Genomic DNA, 27411 nt, shown 5'->3' with positions numbered 1-27411 from the left:
AATAATTCAACATTTCAAAAGAGTAAATTTACAAAAAAAAAAAAAATATTTCTGTTCCCGAAATATTCAATTGAAAACAAATCATGCAGGACAACGCAGAGCAGTTCCATTTTGAATTAGTACTAAATTGATCAGTGTCTAAACTATATGGTCTGTTTGTTTTGCTGTTCTGTTTTGTATTCGCCTTATTTTGAGAAGGAATGTCTCAATATTGATTTTGCCAATCCAACATTTTGATTGCCGTTATTTTCAGGAGGAATGTTTCAATATCGATTTGTCATATCTACATTTTAAATGTAGAACAGTAGTCCCATACTGCTATAGACTGCACTTGTTAACTTTAAGCTCATATTACATTTGCACTGTTTTGGAATAGGTTTGAACTGCCACTATATCCTTAAAAACATGAACTTGAACATAACGAGGTAGATATTTTTATTTTTGAATATACGATCTTTAAAGACTACAGATGTTTGTTTTTATGTACGACGAAAGTCAGTGAAGGCGAAACATAGACATTAACAAAAGAAAATATGGGATAAACGTCAATTAGATAGCCACCTTTGAAACAAAGAAAAAAAAAAGGAAAAAAAAAGATAGGTGTTTCTCGTTTCTCGTTTTTTATATAGATTAGACCGTTGGTTTTCCCGTTTGAATGGTTTACACTAGTAATTTTTTGGGGACCTTTATAGCTTACTGTTCGGTGTGAGCCAAGGCTCCGTGTTGAAGACCGTACTGTGACCTAAAATGGTTTACTTTTATAAATTTTGACTTGGATGGAGAGTTGTTTCATTGGCACTCATACCACATCTTCTTATATCTATATCTAATTTTCTGCATAGAGCAGATACACTACATCAAACACTTAATCGAATAAGTATTTCCGGAAGGACAACAATTACAGTCTACTATGTCAGTGGTGGCAGGTTACTATGACGAGTGCGAGAAGATCTATAACATGCATAAGTGATTGAGGCATCAGTACCACTAACTATTGCCTCTTAAGTACATGTGTCTGTTATATTAGATAACGTCAGCTTAACCCAATTTCATAACGCTATTTTTTTCTTGTTATGATATTGGTTTGTGTTTCTGTAACTAATACAAGGCATAACAGATATGGCATCTATTATGTTCATTGATCAAACATTTCAAAAAAGTAATGTGTCACCACCTAATGAATTTTAATCTTAAAAGACCGTTTTGGTTTTAACGTCATCCGCGTCTTCACCTGAAAACGTTAAGTCTTCCCAGCAGGCACCCGATGTTGTACAGACGTTGATTTTTGATTGAAAATAGGTCGCAACGTCGGCGACCTTAATTCAACGTCGGTTCAACGTCGACTGGCAAACGTCTGTCGGACGTTATAGAATAACGTCTATATAACCTTGGTTTTTGGTCGCGACCTTATACAACGTCAACACAACGTCGGATTCTAAATGTTGGTCGGACGTCTAAATTAATATAAAACATCGAAATGACACGTACACGGACATATATACTCAGAAGACACGCCGGCAACCTTTTATTTATATTGGTTGACTGATGTTTTCGAATCAATTCAATGATTACTTTTGCTAATATATATAAATCTTCAAATTGACATGATAAAAGTGAATGAATCACTTTTTACAATTTTTGCGGTAACATATTTCAATTTCACAAACATATTTTATTTCAATTCGCGCATGCGTATGAGGCCGGCATTTCGAATTTATGTGCGCCAATTTGATTACAACAACAAATTTTACGACGTTGGATATACATACTTTGTTTACAGTGGCTGTAAAAATTGCAAAGTAAGTATAATTTTCATTAGTTGTTTGCTTTAATAAAAGATATATGATAATTTAGTGTAGACAGTATTGTAGCTGTAATTATTCGCTGTCCCCGCAAGTAAGTTAAGTGATTTGTGTAGATCAGATATCGGATCAGATATGATTTATAATCATGTACGTAGTCTGTCATTATATTCCTGCCGATAGGTTGACCTTAAGATATATTTTGACTTATCAATTGAAAAATGAGTAAAAGAACGTTCTTATTTAAAAAAAAAAATATGAACAATGATTTGATAACAAGCATAAGCGTTTGGCAATATTATAATTCTATCATTTGTTAAAACATATTTTATTGTTCAAAATGGACAAATGAATTAGACACAAAGTTTTTCAACTTGTAACGCCTTCTCCAAAATTCCATCATTGCAGATATAGAGAGGATGGATTCATAATGTATCATGGAAAATCGGATGAAATAGAAGAATTTATTCGTCTGGCAAGTAATTTTTTATAATACCTTATTGAAGTTCACCTATGTAATCTCAAACGATAAAATTTCGTTCTTATATATTGATGTAATTAAAAGTCAAAGATTTACAACACATGACATTCTTGACCTTGTAATACATTTAGAACAAACAAATTCTTTTCTACACAGCATGTATTTCAACATGTTATCGGGGAAGTGATATGCAGATAAGAAACACTTGTGACCAAAGCAAATTAATACACAATCTGACCAATTTCAAAGGGGTTTATATGATAACGTCGAAATACATGATGTATTTAATACTGATGCTTTGTCAATTGACTGTACTTAATTATTACAGCACATAAAATTCAAGGAAAAAGCAAATATTCCTATAGTTTTGATATCTAAAAATAACTCATATACATGTATACGTAAAATAAAAAAAAGTATCACAAAAGACTGGATTTTATTACAATTTGAAGAAGAATGTAAACAAAGTTTCACTGTTTAAGTACTTCTTGCGTAAAGCAAACATGCCAAAAAAGCTATTGCTGAAGAATTTAAATATAAAATGAAATATATCAATATAATTAATTATACATGAATAATATTTATCAGTTTGAATTATATTAAAATTATAGGGGTCTATCTGGCAATGTAGGATACAGTTTTTATGGGTGTTTTATAATACAAAATGAGTGTTTGTCAAGATCTCGGTGCTTGTGGTGCATTAAAGTAACTGTCAAGATCTCGGTACTTGCGGTGCATTATTATGTTTCCCCAAGATGAGTGACTGTACAGATCTCGGTGTTTGTAGGGCATTATTGGATCTCAAGATGAGTGACTGTCAAGATTTTGGTGCTTGCGGTGCATTATTGTTTCCCAAGATGAGTGACTGTAAAGTTATCGGTGCTTGTGGTGCATTATTGTTTCTCAAGATGAGTGACTGCCAAGATCTCGGTGCTTGTGATGCAATATTGTTTCCCAAGATGAGTGACTGTCAAGATCTCTGTGCTTGTGGGGCATTATTGTATCTCAAGATGAGTGACTGTCAAGATCTCGGTACTTGCGGTGCATTATTGTTTCCCAAGTTGAAGGACTGTAAAGATGTCGGTGCTTGCGGTGCATTATTGTTTCTCAAGATGAGTGACTGCCAAGATCTCGGTGAAATTTCAAGATAATTTGAAAAAAACTTTATATTTTCCATCATTGATCTGTGTTTGCAATGTATGATCCCTGCTTTAAAAAAAATATAAATAATATTTTTACTATACCTAGAACAATATGTAATTGAAGTCTGGGTTTTAATTCTTTGCCTCAAAATTTGCTTTAAACATCGATAATGCAGAACTAATGACAGTATGTTGTAAACAATAAACTGTTTGGTTTTCACATAAATTATATATTTTTTATTTTAGAAACGGAACATGTCATACAGGTAACAGCAGCTTACCTGAAGTATCCACCTGACATAATGTGAGAGTGGTCGAAGAAGAAAGCTGTGTCATCAACTGATGGAGCAGCAGACATATAAACGAAACGGAGCAGAAAATTGACATTGATGTTTTTAAAAATACCACATTAAAATATGTCGATTCATTCAATTATTTATTGTTTTGTTTCAACACATATTTCAAGTGTTCAAAGCTCATAGTTCTGCTTTTTTGAATTAAGTTCATTGATTTTTGTTGGTTTCTCCTCTATTTACTTGTTAAAACCTTATGTGTCCACACTTCAGGCTCTGCATATCAAGTCAAAAATATAATTTACTGGTTAAGCCCTGCCAATGCGACCGTTTTTGAACCCCTGGTCAACATCAGATTGATGTGCAAAGTAGTTGTGGAGACATGTCTACCAGCACTGAATTATAAGGTTACCATTCTGATGTTTCGAAGATGTTGAAGCACCTATTCAGGACGTTAACTTATATGAATTATTATTTCATTGCCTTAAGTTGTCCAATTTAAGAACGTTAATAAGGATTTACTTTGGTCATTAATTAGCTCTGACGACTCGATGATATTTGAAGAGGTTAAATGGTTGTTGTTATGACGTTGATTAGACGTTGTATAGATATCTGAGGATATTTAAAGAGGTTTAATGGTGGTTTTTAGGACGTTGATTAGACGTTGTACAGACATCTGAGGATATTTAAAGATGGTTAATTGTGGTTGTTATGACGTTGATTAGACGTTGTACAGACGTGGAACATCCTTATTTAGGTTCATCTTATTGGTTGGTCGGATGTTGTACCAACGATGTACTGATGTTGTAACTACGTTGTACAAACGTTGAACGGACGTATGTCAAGACGTTGGGTAGACGTCAATTTTTGACGTCTAAAAAATTTCATATACAACCAAAATATAACGTAGGCGCGACGTTAGGGTCTGACGTCGAACTGATGTTTATACAACGTCAAATGGCTGCTGGGTTGTTAGAAGTTGAAGTCATTTTTCACAATGTGACATAGAACTCAAGTGCATCTGAAAGGTAAACAGTTTCTACTTCACTACTGTCACTATACATGATGCGTACATCCGGTAATAAGACGTACAATGTATATGGTGATGTGACATGTCATATGATTTTATTAAAGAGAACAAAACTGTGACTATGACAATCGGAACATATCTTTAGTCAAGACTGTGACTATGGCAAACGGAACATTTGCGACAAAGATACTCTAAATTGATCGACCAACTCATTATGGAATCCTTAAAACTATCGAATAGTTGACTTAATTTTGTTACCGTCGAGAACCTTTGATTCGATGGCTCCCTTCCAAGTATTAAACCATTGAATGTCTTCTGTAGGAAAATAGTAAATGCAGGCCCTGGAAAATCGGTAAATTCTGAAATACATACTCCACATGCAGGTGCGTCTGTAATGCTGCTGCAAAAAAATTGAAACCATCACCATTGTAAAGTTAAGTTCTCAGCAGACCAAACTGGAAGATCAGGAACAGTTGGTCCCTCTGGAACACATGAGTGCACACCGGTAATTGGTTTGGATCGTGTTGTTCGATCTTAGATATCAGTGAAGTGTTTTGGAGGCTGTTGTTTGTCTTTTCGTCGTTTTTCTTTTTTACTATGGTTACGCATTGTCTTAATTTTTCTTTGAATGAAATTTACACTTATTAGCGCTTTTCTGGATTAAGATTTGTACACAGTTGGTGATAAATCTCAGTCGGTAGTGTCATATTTGGGAAAAGAGGACGGAATTGTTGTAATTCGAACATATCAGTGGTCATCTGTGACACAGATATTCCATGGATTTATGTTACTACAAATAAAATAAAACCTTTACAAAATTTGTTCATAGATACAAGTACTTGGTTTGGAAATTTTGTCTACCCTTAGAAAACTTATTACAAACGGCATATCACATCATAATTGCTACGGTGCTGTTGGTAATAAAACCCGTACATTTAGATAGAACCGTGCAAGCTTGTCGATCCTTTGAATTATAATTATAAATTAACTGTTTACAAAACTTTGATTTTTTTGAAATACTAAGGCTTTTCTACTTCAGGAATAGATTACCTTAGCTGTATTTGGCAAAACCTTTACGAATTTGTGGTCCTGAAAGCTCTTCAACTTCGTAATTTATTTGGCCTTTTTAATTTTTTTTATTCGAGCGTCACTAATGAGTCTTTTGTAGACGAAACGCGAGTCTGGCGCAAATACAACATTTATATCCTGGAATCTATGATGAGTTTATCTATTGAAGAAACTTATTCTAAAAGGTGATCAATTTAACACTGTAATACGATCTTTGAAAATTGTTTTAATCGGTATTACAATTAACATTGATTTTGGAATTAATAAATCAAAAATAAACTAAAAATGTATTGCTTTACAGTTATATACACTTACGGTTCTGTCGATACTTATATGTGGGCATTGCGAAATGTCATGTTCTGTTAGACAGTTTATGACGTTTTTACACTAAATACATAGATGCCAGATAAGATCAATGCTGGCATCTATGTTACATAACATTTCCATTTGAATAGCATGCAGTAAAATGCAAAATATCAATAAAAACATATTATTAGGACATTTAATATCAAAATATATGTATTGGGGATACATTCAATTTTGTTGATGTAAATTTTGTTTTCAACAACTACAATAAAAATCATATCGTTACTTTTATTTACCTAATTTTTATTCAGAACTATTACTCTCCTGCAGAGACAGAAACTATTTATCATAATTTTGAAAACCATATAGAATTACGTAGTGGTGGTATGAATGTAAAAAGAATAACTGTCTGCAAAAGATCAAAGGACAAGGATGTGAACAGCAATATATATATATTGATCTCTAGGTGCCGCTAATGCTTTTGTGTATATGATTTTCTGCTTCATTAACGTATGCCCCACATTTTGCTTTATTCATATTGCTCAATTCAAACCGTAAAATTGCTGTAATTATAACCATTGTTAAATTTATCGAATATTTAGATTTTTACTATTTTCAACTAAGAAATTTGAATATCGAACCGACTGCTAGCAGCCGGTTGGATATTGAATATCGAAAAACGAATAACGAACCGGTTGCTAACTTCACATACATAGTAAACATATATACCAAAATATTAAAGGAACTCTTGGAATAATGTCTTATGATCCATAGTATATTGCAAAACCCTATTTCAGTCCAGGAACTAGGCCTATAAAATCATGATGATAAAATATCCCAAACAGAAAAATAAATGAACAAATTGCTTTCAAATCGTATTCAAATCTGTTTCGTGATTCTGTGATTTGTTAGTACCATTTGCTTGCGATTCATTAAACAAAATATAAACAAATCAGAATTCGCCAAATTCCCAAAAACTGATTTCTTTGTGATTTCTTTCAACTGTATGATTGATGAAGTTGAAGTCATCCCGTCGTAAATTTTACGGACGCCATCACGAGTTGGTTGACCGTTATGGAATAACCGTTTCACAGATGATATCGGATATGTTCCTTATGTCGTAACTACAATACCCTTCCCTTTTCACGAATGTGACTTACCGAATTAGACTATTTACCGGATTTGTAATAACATAAGCAACTCGACGGGTGCCACATGTGGAGCAGGATCTGCTTACCCTTCCGGAGCACCTGAGATCACCCCCAGTTTTTGGTGGGGTTCGTGTTGCTTAGTCTTTAGTTTTCTATGTTGTGTCATCTGTACTATTGTTTGTCTGTTTGTCTTTTTATTTTTGGCCATGATGTTGTCAGTTTGTTTTCGATCTATGAGTTTGACTGTCCCTCTGGTATCTTTCGTCTCTCTTTTGTAAGCAATTTGTTTGTGTTGTGTGATTTCTTTATTATTTGTTTACTAAGAATATCGTATGAAATGATTTGAAAATGATTTGTTAACTTTGTAAGCTATCATGGTGTGATTCGTTTTTGATTTGCTACAATGAATACAATGTTGTTGCATTCGGATTTTCTGGGTTTATCTATATCTATGACTTCCGGTTGAGATCAAATTCAAATTTCAAATACTGTTTTATATTAACTGAACTAAGAAGGTTGCAATATGAAGAATAAAATATACTATCAAGGATGACGGTGGTAAATATCTCAGTCATTAAGTCATTATTTCACACATTCAATTAATACTATTCAAACATGTAAAAGGTGTTAACCTTTTAAAATCATAAACTGTGCATTTCAGTATCTCGTAATAGTTTTGTACTGCCAAGATAAATTTTCAAAATAAAAATGTGTAAAAGACGTGTAAACAGATCGAGACTTAAGCTTCCTGAGTCAGTAGACAAATTCAATGGCAAGTTTTATGTTTTAATTTTTCATGATGTTTACTGGCCAGGTCCAGGGCAGTAGGGGCAAAGCTACATTAGCAGAATTGGACCCAGACTAAGCCCCATCGCCTATTCGACATCTTTCTAGTAAACGTGGTTGCCCATGTGTTTTTCAAATCTCGTTAGAGTCAAATTCGGGAGAAGTAAGAGAAACCTTTCAAAGGGGACAATTCGTCCCTCAAATCGGCAACCAGATCTAGAGATAGTAATCCCTTAACAATCAGAGAAGTAGCTAAGGTAAAATGAAGACAAGTGCACTTCAAAGTTTTGGGAGAAAATATTTTTGATCTAGATGTAAATTATTAAATCTGTGAATTGATTTGCCAATTTATTTACGATTTGATTGTGATTTGCTTGAGGTAGGAATGCGATTTGCTTCTGATTTGTTTAAGATTTGATAACAATGTGTTTATAATTACTTCAGAATTTGAAAATAATTTGTTTGTGATTTGCTTGAGGTAGGAATATGATTTACTTCTGATTTGTTAAAGATTTTTTAACAATTTGTTTATAGTTTCTTTACAATTTGAAAACAATTTGTTTGTGATTTGCTTGAAGTAGGAAAGCAATGACCTCTGATTTGTTAACGATTTCAAAACAATTTCTTGACAATTTGTTTGTGATTTGCTTGTAAATTGGAAGCAATTTGTTCGTGATTTGTTGTTGTGGTTTGTTAGCTCATTTGCATGTAAAATTTTATCACTTTCAAATCATAAAGAAATCATACGATTTGGGTATCATTTGTTACCATGATTTGTTCCTCAATTTTTGTTTGTTTGGGATATATTTACCTATTAGATTGTAAACATATATACCAAAATATTAAAGGAACTCTTGGAATAATGTCTTATGATCCATAGTATATTGCAAAACCCTATTTCAGTCCAGGAACTAGGCCTATAAAATCATGATGATAAAATATCCCAAACAGAAAAATAAATGAACAAATTGCTTTCAAATCGTATTCAAATCTGTTTCGTGATTCTGTGATTTGTTAGTACCATTTGCTTGCGATTCATTAAACAAAATATAAACAAATCAGAATTCGCCAAATTCCCAAAAACTGATTTCTTTGTGATTTCTTTCAACTGTATGATTGATGAAGTTGAAGTCATCCCGTCGTAAATTTTACGGACGCCATCACGAGTTGGTTGACCGTTATGGAATAACCGTTTCACAGATGATATCGGATATGTTCCTTATGTCGTAACTACAATACCCTTCCCTTTTCACGAATGTGACTTACCGAATTAGACTATTTACCGGATTTGTAATAACATAAGCAACTCGACGGGTGCCACATGTGGAGCAGGATCTGCTTACCCTTCCGGAGCACCTGAGATCACCCCCAGTTTTTGGTGGGGTTCGTGTTGCTTAGTCTTTAGTTTTCTATGTTGTGTCATCTGTACTATTATTTGTCTGTTTGTCTTTTTATTTTTGGCCATGATGTTGTCAGTTTGTTTTCGATCTATGAGTTTGACTGTCCCTCTGGTATCTTTCGTCCCTCTTTTGTAAGCAATTTGTTTGTGTTGTGTGATTTCTTTATTATTTGTTTACTAAGAATATCGTATGAAATGATTTGAAAATGATTTGTTAACTTTGTTAGCTATCATGGTGTGATTCGTTTTTGATTTGCTACAATGAATACAATGTTGTTGCATTCGGATTTTCTGGGTTTATCTACATCTATGACTTCCGGTTGAGATCAAATTCAAATTTCAAATACTGTTTTATATTAACTGAACTAAGAAGGTTGCAATATGAAGAATAAAATATACTATCAAGGATGACGGTGGTAAATATCTCAGTCATTAAGTCATTATTTCACACATTCAATTAATACTATTCAAACATGTAAAAGGTGTTAACCTTTTAAAATCATAAACTGTGCATTTCAGTATCTCGTAATAGTTTTGTACTGTCAAGATAAATTTTCAAAATAAAAATGTGTAAAAGACGTGTAAACAGATCGAGACTTAAGCTTCCTGAGTCAGTAGACAAATTCAATGGCAAGTTTTATGTTTTAATTTTTCATGATGTTTACTGGCCAGGTCCAGGGCAGTAGGGGCAAAGCTACATTAGCAGAATTGGACCCAGACTAAGCCCCATCGCCTATTCGACATCTTTCTAGTAAACGTGGTTGCCCATGTGTTTTTCAAATCTCGTTAGAGTCAAATTCGGGAGAAGTAAGAGAAACCTTTCAAAGGGGACAATTCGTCCCTCAAATCGGCAACCAGATCTAGAGATAGTAATCCCTTAACAATCAGAGAAGTAGCTAAGGTAAAATGAAGACAAGTGCACTTCAAAGTTTTGGGAGAAAATATTTTTGATCTAGATGTAAATTATTAAATCTGTGAATTGATTTGCCAATTTATTTACGATTTGATTGTGATTTGCTTGAGGTAGGAATGCGATTTGCTTCTGATTTGTTTAAGATTTGATAACAATGTGTTTATAATTACTTCAGAATTTGAAAATAATTTGTTTGTGATTTGCTTGAGGTAGGAATATGATTTACTTCTGATTTGTTAAAGATTTTTTAACAATTTGTTTATAGTTTCTTTACAATTTGAAAACAATTTGTTTGTGATTTGCTTGAAGTAGGAAAGCAATGACCTCTGATTTGTTAACGATTTCAAAACAATTTCTTGACAATTTGTTTGTGATTTGCCTGTAAATTGGAAACAATTTGTTCGTGATTTGTTGTTGTGGTTTGTTAGCTCATTTGCATGTAAAATTTTATCACTTTCAAATCATAAAGAAATCATACGATTTGGGTATCATTTGTTACCATGATTTGTTCCTCAATTTTTGTTTGTTTGGGATATATTTACCTATTAGATTGTTTTGCATATATCACACACCCGTAACCAGGGATTATCTGTAATAAAAAAAATATACTCAATTGTATTTAGTAAAAAGGTAATTAATTATTTTAATTATTTTGACTTGTAAATAACAGCATATGGTGCTAAAATAATGATAATAATTATTCTAATTTGTTTGAAGTGTCAACAAAGGGACGTAACTCATAAATTACTATCGCAACCGCTTCGTCAGAAATTTTGACAGATCGAAGTGGCACATTTGCGTATTACAGCGTATTAAGTGGAACAAATTTGACACAGGCCAGTTCATAAAAATCTCATCACATAATTTAAATTCAACATACTAGGTTGCCATAGAAGTTAAGAAAGAAATTTTAACTTCTTTGTTGACAAAAATTGCATCGACGGGTGACGAGCTCTGGTTTGAAGGCTTAGTATTCTAATTCAGAACGTTTTATCAAAACAATTTTTATGTGAGAACTTCTAAAAAGTATACGCAGTTGTCATTTATAACGTACAGTACGCTTTGAATTCATTTAATATGACTTTTCGAATGAAACCAACTCGTTTCAGTTGAACAGAAAATGACAAAAAAATGCCCAAATATGGTAGTCACATGACATCCAATGTTGTCTTAAGAAATGAAGTGAAACCGGGGCCAGCTTTCCGACTGTAAATGCTGAGCTTAAGAAGTAGTTTGTTATTAATATTGTGTCGTATGTTTGTTTTCTCATTGACGTACACAATGCATCTCCTTCTCCTTCTTCTTCTTCTCCTTTTACCAGATTTTTGTTTGTTTCAAGTGCTCATCTCGATTTGAACATTTAAAAATATCTTTAAAACGAATAGGGTTAATGTTTTAAACTAGATGTCGAAGAAAAACAGACATACATCCACCCCCCCCCCCCTCCCCCCCTCCCCCCCCAAAAAAAAAAATGATAAAGAACAGACATACAGCAAGGATTTAAACACTGCAGAAATAACTTTATATTGAACAACTCAAAAAGTTAACTGGTTTCGTCGAACTGGTAATAAGCAGTTCCGTTCTGTTCTTCCTTTGGCACAAGTACTAAGTAGTTCCTGTTTTTCTAGTGGCGTCCGTCCACTACAAACCAGTAAAAGTCTGAAATGGCCTATATCTGTACTCGACTGGACTGATTTTTACTCGACCAGTCTGATTTTAACTCGACCAGTCTGAATTGGTCTGAAATTTACTTGATAATACTCGACTGTAGTCTGAACCATACTTATCAGTCTGAACTTATACTCGACCAGTACTTAACCATTTTATACGCGTCTGAACCATGCTCGACCTAGTGTGAACCATGCTCGACCTAGTCTGAACCATACTCGACCTAGTCTGAATCATGCTCGACCTAGTCTGAACCATACTCGACCAAGTCTTAACCAACCTAGGCCTATTTTTTGTATCTATCTATTGTATTTCATCAATTTAGGAACTGTTTTTAACAACAGCTATTTCCCCTGGCTAGAAATTTGAACAACAATTTGAAATTAAAATTGTATTCAATATATCATTGAAACCAAAATTTCACAATACACATAATATAACTCCAACACCATATTCATCAACACTTATATACTTACATATATATCACCTTTAAAATAAAAATAAAACAAGCTGATCAAATAATCTCAAAACTGAATTGTGACTAATATTTTCAATGTTATTAAAATTTTTTTGAATGTTTCAGATATATTTTATGGTTACTGGATAATTTTCACCATTAACTTAAGCCTAGTATAGATTTATGGTGTCAGTTGAGTTTAGTTAATAATGCAGTGAACATTTTTTTTATCAAAATTTATATAAAATAGAATATAAAGCAACTTGATCAATTTAAAAAATTACACCTTTGTTTTGTTAAACCAAGAATTTAATATAATCATGATAAAAGAACTTCCGTAGTAATCCTGTGATAAATTTTTAAAAACGGAAATGTGTTCCAAAGTTACAGTAAAAAAATATTTCAATTGAATTTAATTAAACAAGACCTTGTTGATAAATATTTCGTATCAACTTCACAAATAATACATGATGGTCTTGATGTATAGATTCTGCGTAATGACGTTGTTTATCATTTCAACAACGTGTTATATTATTCTTTTATTTGTCTTTGTTCAATTATTAATATTACTTTTACTGTTTGGCCTGTTTTCTGTGATATCCAGTTGACGTGGCTCTGTACTTATACATCCCGTCAATGTGTTTGTATTATCTTCCATTTTTGCTGGTGTGTTTTGTATGTGCGACTTTTTGTGTTTCTTTGTTTGGCTGTTGTTACCTCATTCAAAAGATAATTATATAACTATTGTACATTTTTTGTATGTAACCATGAAATCTATGTAGTTTTTATTTAGGAATTTAGGAAAATTAATTTAAAAAAAAACCCTCAGGATATGTGTGGTTTTTAGGTAAAAGAAAATCTTTTTTTAACAAAACTCTAAAACTTTGAAATACATATAATTAAATTATTACATAAAATAATTTGATTTAACTATCTCTATTTGATAAATCTGAGAATAATGTAAGAATGTAAAAATCTGTTTTACAATATATCTTTATTTTATTGTGGCTGTTGTCATGTCAGTTATAAAGAAATCTATTTTAACAGTTAAAATTTAGAAACAAATAAAGATTATTTGGTCAAGTATGGTTCAGACTGGTCGAGTATTGATCAGACATTTGGTCGAGTATGGTTTAGACTGAAAAAAATAGGTCGAGTACAGGTCGAGAATGGGTTAAGACTGTTTCAGACTTGTCGAGTAATAGTTCAGACTATTTTCAATGGCAAAGATAAGGGTCAAGTACAAATCAGTACAGTCAAGTATGGTTAAGACTGGGGTCGAGTAATGTCGAGTAAAATTCAGACAAATTCAGACTGGTCGAGTAAAAATCAGTACAGTTGAGTACAGATATAGGCCATTTCAGACTTTTACTGGTTTGTAGTGGTCGTGTTATTCATTGCAAGTTAAAATGTCGACAGTATTTCTAATTCAGTAATTCGACAATAATTTTCATTTTGTAATTCGACAGTAATTCTCATTCGGTAACTCCACAAGTGAGTAAACAATTGAACGGAATTAAAGCTATGACAAGTATACACTTAAAGGCATTTGTTTTCACATGATTGTTTTTTCTTTCGGAGGTTTATGCAAATAAAGTCCTCCATTACTCCGCTTCCAAGTTGAGCAAATGGTTATTTGAATATTTCTTTTTGGATAACAGTTCATTTTGGGTTTTCTTCGTTGTCCGCGTTTGAACTATATCAATTTCTTTGAAAAATCAGAGACAACTATGAATTTAAAAAATCAAACTACGAAATAGGGAAAGATCAGCGAGCCTCACCTTTCGAACTGTTTCTAAATCTAATACAAATAAATATAATATTTCCCGACAATGTTCATATATTGTATATGAATAAAATACTTCAGCCTGTATTGCATGGTGTGTTTGCGTTAATGTGTTCTTAGGAAGTTGATTGTGTATTTGATTTAAAATATCAAAGCCCCATTACATGATGGGTTTTCTATGATGACAGATAACTCAATGTATTTACCACCCTAGGAAGAACTAATCAATGAAAATATCTGATTTAAGATCATTTAAATCGGATTGAGACAGAACACGATATCATAACGTTTAACACCAACTAAAAAAGTTCATCGGAAGGTACCAAGACCTTGTTGATAAATATTTCGTATCAACTTCACAAATAATACATGATGGTCTTGATGTATAGATTCTGCGTACTGACGTTGTTTATCATTTCAACAACGTGTTATATTATTCTTTTATTTGTCTTTGTTCAATTATTAATATTACTTTTACTGTTTGGTCTGTTTTCTGTGATATCCAGTTGACGTGGCTCGGTACTTATACATCCCGTCAATGTGTTTGTATTATCTTCCATTTTTGCTGGTGTGTTTTGTATGTGCGACTTTTTGTGTTTCTTTGTTTCATATGACGTGACTCTGTACTTTTAAAGATCCCGTCATTATGTTATTGTTCTATTATATGTCTTTATGTTATTGTTCTATTATATGTCATTATGTTATTGTTCTATTATAAATTTGAAAATACTTTGAACGACAAACGACAAAATTATTTTACTCGCGTAGTGGTATTAACCATATGTGGATTCTTAAAAATTCTAAAGAACTTCTGGATAATTTTTAATCTCTGTCTGTTTCTGAAATTAGTTCTAACACAACTTTTGATTTTTTTAACCCTGTATACCACCATTCCCCATGTGAAATTATAATTTTTTTTTAAAATACTTTGAACGACAATATTTCTTCCTATGTGACGTTTACATTTTCTGACGTCAGACACGCGAAGCAATGAATGTGGTTTTCAAATTTTATAGATGCTTAACGATGTTGTCCATTCGTTTGGTGTGTTTTATCATTTGATTTTGCCATTTTATTAGGGACTTTCCGTTTTGAATTTTCCTCGGAGTTCAGTATTTTTGTGATTTTACTTTTTTTGTGCTTTTTTGTTTAATTTGTTTGTTGAGATTGTGACACAGTGATGACTGCTGTACCCATATTGTGACTATTTTACCTAATATGTCTGTTTTGTTCACGCATCGTTGTAACTATAACGGAATTTGATGCGACTGTCATACAAGTGAGAGGTTTAGCGCTATAAAACCAGGTTCAATCCACCATTTTCTACATTTGAAAATGCCTGTACCAAGTCAGGAATATGACCGTTGTTGTCCATTCGTTTGATATGTTTTTTCATTTGATTTTGCCATTTGATTAGGGACATTCCATTTTGAATTTTCCTCGGAGTTCAGTATTTTTGTGATTTTACTTTTTACGGTGTCAATTTTACTACATCAGATGGAAGTGCACTTCTACAATCGTGATGCTCCAAAACCTAATGAAAATGAACCTACATTAGCAACACGATAGGTGTCACTAGTGTGGCAGGATCGTCTTTCCCTTCCGGAGTACCTGAGTTCACATTCAAGATTTTAATTGGGTTTGTGTTGCTGAGTCATTAGTTTTCTATGTTGTGTTGTGTATACTGTTGTTTGTCTTTTTAGTCTTTCTTCGTTTTTTGCCATGCATGTCCCATGAGCACATGATACGCCCGTCTCTTTTTCAAAGAATAAAGTTCCATAACTTCTAAATTTCGTATCAGAAAGGGGTAGTGCCATTTTCACCAGATCTATTTTCATTTGATTATGTAGGTAAATCATGTTTTTGAATAGCCCGATAGATGCTAATCATAGTACATGAAATTACGTCACATCTACTATTTTCAGATTAAAAATGACATTCCGTAAATTTTACGGACACCATCACGAATTGGTTGATCCATACGATGTGTCTTTGTCCAAACTAACTAAGGACATTTTTACCACGTGTTAGATTGTGGTTTGTCATTACGTCGTCTGATCTTTTAATTACCGAACGTGACTTATTCCCGATTGTAACTGTTTTGCTGAGTGTGAAACCGCATTGCTATAAGACGTGTCACGGTACTTTTCCATCCTAAATTCATGTATTTAATTTTGATGTTATATTTGTTATTCTCGTCGGATTTTGTCAAATGTCTTAACGTCTTTTCTGTTATATTCGTGTGTCATGATAAAGATTATTAATCACCCCCTTCATTTATTAGATTTTAGTTTGGTTCAACGAAATTTATACGATATATTTGGTTTACAGTTTGATTCAGAAGAAACACCGACATAGCTAGATAATACAATTAATTATCTAATTACTACCACAATTTGATATTAATAAGTATTATAATTTTCATTGTTATTAATAAATGTAATGTCAGTATTACAAATCTAATCTTGAATCAATCCTAATCCTATCTTATTTTTGGGAAATATTTTTACAAATTCAAATGTGACGTCACTTTGTGTGTTTTTTTTAAGATTTTCAAATGGACGTCACTTTGTGCGTTGAGGCTTTGGCTAACTCGGCTGTGTATTTTTATGTGTTGGATTAAGTTGTTTCATGTAATGTATCCGTTTATATTCTGTAGTTAGTCCCCACTTCGGTTTTATCATGTATATCTTTTATATAGTCATTTTATAAAATTTACTGTTTGCAAAATTATAAATTATTCTAAATAATAAGGATGTTCTTGTCCCAGGCAGAAAACCCTGTCCGTGTTAGGCGCAACTTTTTGGAAGTTTTGGTCCTCGGTACTCTTCAGCTTTGTACTTGTTTTGGCTTTCAAACTTTTTTCATCTGAGCGTCACTGGTTGGTCTTGTGTGGACGAGACTCACGTCTGGCGTATTGAATTTTAAGCCTAGTACATTTTGTTAGCTATTATTGGTGTGTTTCTTTGTCCTATATATTCTCCCATTTATTTGTGTTGTGGTCCTGTCATGTGATGTTGTCGTTTTGGTGTTGTGTTTGACGTTGCCATAAAAGCGGGACGTTTGGCATGCCACAAAACCAGGTTCAACCCACCATTTTTTTCTTAAAATGTCCTGTACCAAGTCAGGAAAATGTCCATTGTTATATTATAGGTTTCTGTGTGTGTTACATTTTAATTTTGTGTTTTTGTTGTGTCGTTGTTCTCCTCTTATAATTGATGCGTTTCCCTCAGTTTTAGTTTGTAACCCGGATTTGTTTTTATTTCTATCGATTTATGAGTTTCGAACAGCGGTACACTACTGTTGCCTTTATTTATTCACACCTTGAACAGGTATTCCTACAATAAACAAGGCCAAGACTATTGATTTTTTGGTTTATCAACACCAATATTTATTTTTACAGCGGATGGCCGTGAGGGCATTCCGGTGTATTGTTGCCACAGACATTTCTACCCACGTGACTTGCGTTTTTGACTGATAATCGAGTGCAAAATAGCATTCCTTATCGCTTGTTATTCATTGATTTTATCAATAAATATTCATGAAAATAATTTTTAAGAACATAGATAAATGATATGAAAATGTTTCGTCGAGGGAAATATATATATCAATAACAAATCAAGAATACCGAAAATGTGTGTTAACGCATGCTGACGAACATCTCGAGAACGTTTTGCAACAAACGCGGGAAAACATGAATGCCTACTCAAATCAAATCTATTAGAAAAATGAATTATTACAAAAGAGTGTCCATCATGCACTTGTACTGCACTATCATTAGAATAGTAGAATAGAATGATATACAAATGGATGAAAATTATGCATAACTGATATAACTGTAATACAAATATTAATATAATATATAACAACAAATCAGAGTATATTGATAACAAATGATTATATCAATACAATATAATGATTATTACGATGAGGCTAAATTCCTGTCATTTATTCATCATCCTCACACGAACTTGTCTCAGAAAAAAAAATATATCTATGTACCTTAACCTAACTTTCAGTTATAGAGATGTGATTTTTTTTTCTGAGACAAGTGCTTGTGACCATCAATTAGAACTTGGGGTCATCCGATGTTCAGTACTTTAGTACTTTGATTTTTGTTAATGCCCATGAGGAGCATTAAAATATGAATTATCAACTAATGGATATTCAAAATTAGTTTTATATTAAAAAAAAATTGTGTTGCCTCAGTAAGCGTGATAATGTAGGTAGGTGATTTGTAGCGTACATGATATTGCGGTTCCTGGAGTTCTATACGCCGACTTTTCGAAACACTTAAAACTAAAAAACTCAAATTATTCCTGGTTATTACGGTCGGGCTCAAACCATCTTCATCAGTAAAATAGTTAGGATCATCGAAGTCTAGTCTCGTTTTCTTTGCATGAGATACCATACCACGAAACCTGTCAAGAAGCCAAATAATATAGGACGCATTTAACTGGGATGTTGTTTTACTCAATCTGGATGTGTCTATCTTTGTCCCGGTTTTTAAGGTTTTACCGTCTATATGAACCGGACAACATCTTACAGCAATTGGTACTAGAACACCTTGCGTTACAAGCACATGAGCACATGTAATTAGGCCTTTTCCGGCATTGTTACAAATGGGCCCTTTGGTGTGATACAGATGCAACACTTTCCTGATGTTTTACCTAAGTCATAATTGGTACTGAAATTGATTTGTTCTGTGTGTTTTTTTTTTTTTTTTAATGTTGATGACCTAGGTACCGGTGCAGGGACGTTGGTAACAAAGTCAATACTACATGTAGTGTCTACACAGTTGGCGATAAAATCGCTGTCTGAATAAGTTACGTATGATACCATTTTCAAAAACGTTCATGTTGAAGATTTCGGAAAATTGTTTTTGTTGTTTTGAAATTTTTCTTTTATGGCCTTTTTTCGTTATGTGTATATTACACACAACAACATTTTGGGCTTCATTGATATAATCAATTCTAGTGTTATTAATTATGTACAAGCACCTACTTCAGCTTAACGGCAATTGTTCCTTGCATATATATAACAAATGTAAACACAGAAATAGGACGTAAGTCAAGAGTATGGATAGGAATAAGAAGGAACACAATAAGCAACACATTATTTTTTTTCTTTAACGAAATAATATACGTTCAAAATGATTATTAATGACTCTATGAAATAAACAAACATCCGAAAAAAATATGATAGAAACATTGCAATTTGATATTTCAACACAAAAAAATGCAAAAAACCTGCGTGAGATTTGAACCCGTTCTTAAAAGCAACCTCGTGTAAACAGTTCTATGCGCAACCGATGGCGCCACGGCGACTGTTGATTAAATATTTGTTACTAAGCACTTATATACTAGGTATAGTTAAAACAGTTGTATTTTAGGTATTATAGACACATCAAACTTATTTCATTTTTGAGGAAAAAATTGTATAAATTACAAGAACAAAAAACATAACTTTGTTTTGGTTTGAAATGTCCTTTTCGGGAGATTCCCCGATCAGCCCTTTTTATGAATAAAATCAAATAACTCGGTAACGTAAAATCTAAAATTTATAAAAATCAAAAGGGAGCATACGTCAATAGATATATAAAGAATTCAACAAAGTTTCATGAAAACTGCTCAAAGTCTTTTTTTGAGTTATAGTCCAAAAACTGGAAAATCCTCCTTTTTGAATGAATAAAACCCCACAACTTGGAAACGTAAAATATGGAAATCATAAAAATCAAAAGGGAGCTAACATCAATCGATATAAACAATTCACCGATCGAGTCGGAATGTAATAGTAAAGCTGAAATTTAAAAAAAAAAAGTCCGAACAGATTTTTTTTAAACAATTTGCTACAAATACACATGAATAATAAAGTCAAAATATTTGTAGAGCAATAGTACTTGCTCGAAAATACTTTGATATGCATGAAATTCTTTGTGCAAAAACATAGAATATGATATAAAGGTTTAATCGGTTTCATATTTACGACTTACGTAGCAGAATATAAAAGACTGTCAGCAACTTTGAAAGGATTTTGTCAGCTTTTACGAACCTTCGTTTATCTCAACTATATTGCTGCTGTATATGCACATAATGACCTGTTAGTATTAGTTTGCACGAAATATGTCTACATAGCTGATATTTCCTTGTTGTGATTATAGTCACTAAGATATTAAACGTTTGATCCTAGATGTTCATAGTCAACAATAACATGGTGGTAAAACTGCCATGAACAAAACTTTTTTTTCAAGTTTAAGAGCTGTTTTTCATGTAGAAAAAGTATTAACAAAAAAAAAAAACGAACTCAATATTGTTCTAGATTCAAAATGTGGAGAGGTCAATAAAAAAAGTTAGACTATATCAACCAACGTAACGAATGAATAACAACTTTCATATTCCTTGCATTTGCCCAAGGAAGTTGTGGTTAAAGCTGCCATTTTAGCATACACTTTCCAGATGAGGTACATTTTAAGTAGAATATAGATACAAGGATAAGCAAAATGAAAAAGTTAATGTCCTCAAACATAAACCATGAACGACATACATGAACGATACATACAAAAAAAAAATAATTACCAGTACATTGAAGTAAGGTAACAACAACTGTACCTTATATGGTTTTCTATATTTTAGTAAATTTATATGTTAAATTAAAACACAACTCAATTTGTATTCTTTTCAAACGGGATGAATAAAGACACACCCACGTTCATTTTGATCTATAAAGAGGTTAACTCCTAACTATCCTAATGCCTGTCGAAACATTTATTTTTGGCATTGCACAAGTCATGTCTTCTTTGACTGTCCATGACGTTAAATACTAAATCCGTGGGATGTGTTTTAGTTGATTTTAGTCTCTGATGCATGATTTTGTATTATTTATTGTTTTTGGCTTTTAACTAGCTGTCAGTAACTGCGAGTATTCTTAAATCGTGTTTTCTTGTTTATTTGACCTGTTGATACTAATTGTAATGCTTTTTTGTTATTTAATGTTTACTTATTCAGGGTTATATCTGGTCCATATACCAGCTTTGATAAGTGTTTGGTATTATTTTAAATTTTCACTTCTTCGTTCTATGAACATCAAAGTTATGTATTTTGAAAAATATTTCCTTTCTCCATTTGAACTGTACACGTATACCTAACAACCAAATTATTTTCATTTACCTGTGTTTAAATTAATTGCAAATGGCAGATATTTTTGTTCGAGCATATTGTTTTTCTTAAATTGTTTAACATTTCATAGCGGTATAACATGTTACTTTAATTGTTCTTCCCTTAGTTTATTTATTTTGTATTGACATTGTATCACAGATCAAATTTATTTGTTCAGTGTATGTTCACTGGTGTTAATATGTCTTTTGATTGAGTTAAGCCATTTCAATTGATATTTTATAGTGTGTCTTTCTATGTTGTGATGTTACACTATTGTTTCAGATAAAGATGAAGGTTTGTTACCATTAAAACGTTTAAACCCGCTGCAATTGTTTGCACCTGTCCTAAGTCAGGAATCTGGTGTTCAGTAGTTGTCGTTTGTTGGTGTGATTCATAAGTGTTTTTCGTTTCTCGTTTTTTATATAGATTAGACCGTTGGTTTTCCCGTTTAATTGGTTTTACACTAGTAATTTTTGGGGCCCTTTATAGTTTGCTGTTCGGTGTGAGCCAAGGTTCCGTGTTGAAGACCGTACTTTGACCTATAGTGGTTTTCTTTTATAAATTTTTATATGGATGGAGAGTTGTCTCATTGGTACCCATACCACATCTTCTTATATCTATGTATTTAAGGAAGAACTACCTTTCATATTATTTTTTTCAGATTTCTGGACAACAATAAGTTAGCAATGATAGATAAAAAGGCATTTCAAGGCTTGACGGCGCTTCAATACTTATAAGTTAATATATCAAACAAAAATGAAATTGTGTGCCCGTATGTTTGCTGGCCAACTTGTGCATTATATTTCTTTTCTCCGTTTATTCCTTATATCCCATGTGCATTACAGTATGTGAAAGTGTTTTTTTTTAATTCATTTCCATTCTGGTTTTGACAATCGTTTCGTCAATTTTCTTTGTAATAGACTTATTTGAATGTCATGACTTAAACGTATGAGGTACACCGTTTTCGAGAAACACAAAATAAAGGTTCTAAGAATCGTGTAACTGAATTCATAAGATAGCTTAATGTTATCCGAATCGTGTAAATAGACACATTACACTGTATCATTATATAAGACATAAGCTAGCAAGGACACTGCAGATTAATAAATCTCACTATAATCTTCAATGGATTGATTGATTGTTAGTGTTGACTGTTGACTGTATGGCGGTCAGTTTGTTTACTTCTCGAGATAGCCGATGTGCCTGGAGAGATCCATCTACCACCTGATTATGAATCATAACCTCAAGAACAACTAGCAAACTTTACTGTGCATTCGAATAATCTGTAATCACACATACTTTAAACGCAATGGACAGTGTTCCAAAGTAATAAAAAAAAACTGATCAGGAATATTGAGACGCACGTTTTTCTCCTAATAAGACTCATCAGTTGGTGAAGGGCAAACAATATGATAGATTAATGATTATATTATTGTTATACGATTCACTTATCGCATGATGCTATTTCAAGTCAGGAAGTCATAATAAGAAATACGTTATTATTTTGATAAAAGTTCCCCTTTTGGCATAATAAGCTTTTAATGTTTCTGGACACGGACATTTGTGACATGTGTAGACACATATTATTAATATAATTTCATACGGTTGAACTTGGTGAATTAGAGTGAAATTATTTTCTCTTGTCTTTCATGATGTATAGGTGTCGTACCTATCGCGTGGTCAGTTTCCCGCCGAAACGGGGGCTTCGGTCATTCAGCACGACAGCGCCAAAGCGATCGGTTCTTAATCACTCGGTAAATTTTTGGTTGGTAATGGCTGAAAATGAGGAGTTAGATGTTCTTGACCGTGCGGTTTGGCTTAGTGATGTGATGCAAGCTGTATAAACGCAAGGTGAATTTAACGCTAGTTTAAGGAAAGACATTTCCGATTTAAGGAAAGAAGTTCACGGGGCTATGGTTTCTGTTGCTTCCCAAGTTAAAAAGTTAAAACTGAATTCCAGTATAATTAGAAATACGAGGGGAATAAAGTTCAATTCCTTCTTAACACTGAGTTTTTAGAAGATCTCACACAATCCATTTAGGCAATTGATAACCCAAAAGTTGATTACGCACGAGATACTATCAAAGAAGTTATTTACAAGATCAAAAGGCGAAACAAACTTATCAAAATCGCCGATAGCAGCGAAGGGGGATGGGAGACTGTTCGACAATATGAAATTAATCCAGTAGCAAGCGACTCTGACGATGAGAGCAAAATTAATAAAGCAGAAAACAAGGCGTTACGTAAACGCAAATCAAGAGGGAAAAAGGCTGCTGATTAGCCTAACATTAATTATGTATCGAGTGCTACTTCTCAATTTAATGCTACTTTTCCAGCAAAAAATCAGCCCTTTAATTAACCCCAGTCATGGTACAACGTACAAGCCTTAAACCATGCTCAAGCCAGCACGAGTAGTAATCAGCATCGAAATCATCAAGGAGCTTGTTATGGATGTGGATCGTTCCAGCACTAGAGAAACCAATGTCCTTTCAACCCAAGACCTGGCACCATGTCGAAACCAAAATAAGGCAGATTTTATAAAAGATGAGTATAGTTTGAATTTTTCACCTGAGACTTTATTTTCGAATATTGAATCTGACAATCTCACTACTGATTATTACGAGTATGAACAAGGCCAGGCAAACATTATTATTAATGACAGGCTAAAATAATCACTATCTATTTTGGAAAAGTATAGGATGTTATGATTTTATTTTGGACACCGTTTTGAACGGTTACAAAATTCCTTTTTACAGTACTCCACCGTCTATATGTTTACAATACAATCGATCGGCAATCACCCATAGCGAGTTTGTCAGAGAAGCTATTCACGATCTTTTGAATATGGGATCGATTGAAGAATGTGATATCCAACCTCGTATTGTAAATCCACTTACAGTTTCTGCGTCTAACATCAAAACGAAACGTCTCATTTTAGATCCCAGACATGTTAATAAACATCTTTGGAAAACTAGTGTCAAATTTGAAGATATTCGCATAGCCATGCAATTCATTACACACAATTCTTTCTGTTTCTATTTTGATGCTATGTCAGCATATCACCATATAAATATTTAACCCCATACAGAATTTTTGGGGTTATCTTGGAAGTATGAAAACACTGTAAAATGTTATATATTAACGTGTTATATATTTACCAAAATCACCAGACCACTCTTAAAGAAATGAAGGGGTGAAGGTAAACAAGTTTTAATGTACTTAGATGATGGTTTAGGAACTAATACAAACAATTATATTTGTAAAACTGTGTCTGAACAAGTTAGACAAGATTTGAATATGAGTAGTTTTGTTCCCAAAAATGAAAAATCTAAGTGGTCCCCTATGAAAAATTTGGTATTCTTGGGTTATTCAGTTGACACCTACCAGGGTAATGTAAAAATACCGGGTGACAGAGTTCAAAAGGTTTTAAAAACTACAGATGACATTGAATATTACACATCACAATACCGGAAAGTTTACGCTAGATTGGTTGCATCTTTGGTGGGACAAATAGTATGAATGTCATCTGTAATTGGCAATGTTGCTTATATTATGTCTAAACATTTAAGTAATGATATTTTAGAGAAAACCTCATGGAATAGTTGTATTATGGTATCAAAAGCAAGTTTGATACAAATTAATTTCTGGAAAGAAAATTTAGGGAGAGAAAATGTTAAAACATTTACTTCCAATTTTTTATGTCAGTCTGTAGTTTACAGCGATGCTAGTAAAACAGGATATGGTGGTTACATTGTAGAAACGCCTTTTAATATAGCTCATGTTATGTGGTCCGAATGTGAGTCTACTAAGAGTTCTACGTGGAAAGAGCTCAATGCCGTCAAACATATTCTTTTATCTATGGTAGATATTTTGAAGGATAAACGAATCAAATGGTTTAGTGACAACTAGAACGTAGTGAGTATTGTTGCCAAAGGCAGTATGAAACCTGAATAACAGGATATTGCTGTGTGCATTTTTGAAAATTGTTTGACACATCATATAACCATCGAAGCAGAATGGATACCTAGAACTTTCAATGAGAAAGCGGATTACACTAGTCGTATTATTGATTACGACGATTGGGGTGTTGGTGAACAATTGTTTAGTAATATGTATTTAGATTCCCTGTGGGGACCCCACGATATAGACTGGTTTGTTAATGATGACAATCACAAGTTACCGGTATATTATTCCCGTTATTGGACAGTGCACTCGATTGGTATCGATTCATTCACTATTAACTGGAATGGTGTGAACGGTTGTTTTGTACCTCCCGTTTGCTTAGTATCGAAAGTAATTCGTTACATGAAGCAATGCACTGCACATGGAACAATTGTTTTGCCTTTCTTGAAATCGGAAAGCTATTAGCCGATATTATCTCCCAATGGTGAAGGGTTTGATAAAGAGGTAAAGGGCTGTATTGACTTAGCCACTAACAAGGAATACTATATTCCCGGTAAAGGAAATAAATTAGTATTTGGAATATTGATTTACCTTTTAGAGTGTTGGCTTTGAAAATGGTTTTTGAACCTATTAGCTACTAACATTTTAAAGCTTTCAATTTTGTGGTGGTTGATTTCATCTATATATTGGTGTTTGTACTAAATTCATATTTACTAGACTGTCTGAATGACAGTGGTGGTGGTTTTATTTCAGTGACAGATGAAGTGTTTAAAACATTATGATTAGTAAATAAGTACTAAGCAACATAAATTGTTTGAATGTATAATGTATTGATGGATGTTTTATTTTTACTTATGATTTTGCAGGCTTTCGAAAACGACCTGTTGGAATTACCTGCTTCGTTGATTGAAAACGTTTCCTTACATCATGATCTGTTAACGGAGAGTAAATCTAGCAACACAGTTCAAAATTATTATTATGGTTTTTTAAGATGGAAAACATGGGCTTAATCGTATGGAATTTCTAGTGAATTTATTTTACCGGCCAAACCAAGTAATGTGGCTTTATATATAGCATGTTTAGTGCAACAAAATCATACACCCAGTCCTATCAATCAAGCTTTTTATAGCATTTGATGGGCACATACAATTACTAGTGAAATTTCTCCTACTGAATCTGATATGGTGAAAAATATTCTGGAAGGATTGTGATTTATATTTATTTCGGAATTTGACGAAATCCAAGAATAGTTTTACATTCCGTAAAGACAACACACCTCTTTCATATACAAGAATGAGGGAGCTTTCTATAGAAGTTTTTACTTCGTTTGTGCCGAACATCAAATCATTTGGTCTTCATAGTCTGAGAGCCGGTGGAGCATCTGCAGCTTGTAATGTTGGAATTTCGGATAGACTGTTTAAAAGGCATGGACGATGGAGATCAGCGACTGCGAAACATGTTTATGTGAAGGACTCTTTTTCCGACAGAATGTTGGTTTCACTAAATTTTGGTCTGTAGATATATTTTTGAATAAATCTCTATCTTTTCAAACGATTTTCCTGTTCTTTGGCACAGCAGCGGTGTTGTCGTGTAGCTTTGCACTTTATTTATGAGTTATTGTATTCTTCATACTTTAACAGTATGTTATATTCTTTTAAATGGTTTTTCAAAGGCATACATTATCATGGGGTGACGTACATGAGACTAGTATTTTGGAATGAAGTTCTTTAAATACAAAATGAAGATTGTTACAAGAGAATATTTTTTTTAAATTTTGAAATGTTGTTGATTTTTTCACATTGTTCATCCAGAAGTTTGCCCCTTAATAGTGTAGAGAGTGCCACGCCCTCTTCATGTTAAAGAATCATTGAAAAAAACTCTCTAAGGGGTCCGTAGATGGTCTGTTGCAAGACAAAATTTCATTCCCTATCAAACATAACCTTATAAAACCTTATTAAGGGTAAAACAATTAACTTAAAAAGAGAGAGAGGGCGGTATTTTTTTTATGGAGAAAAAATTCTGAATCCATTAAAAAATATTAAACAAGAGTTGCTTGGGAAAACCCAGGCATT

The sequence above is a fragment of the Mytilus californianus genome, unplaced genomic scaffold (genome assembly GCF_021869535.1).
Source record: "Mytilus californianus isolate M0D057914Y unplaced genomic scaffold, xbMytCali1.0.p SCAF_4, whole genome shotgun sequence".
NCBI classification, from domain to species: domain Eukaryota; kingdom Metazoa; phylum Mollusca; class Bivalvia; order Mytilida; family Mytilidae; genus Mytilus; species Mytilus californianus.
The sequence above is the reverse complement of the archived record's forward strand: the minus strand, read 5'-3'. Positions refer to the sequence as shown.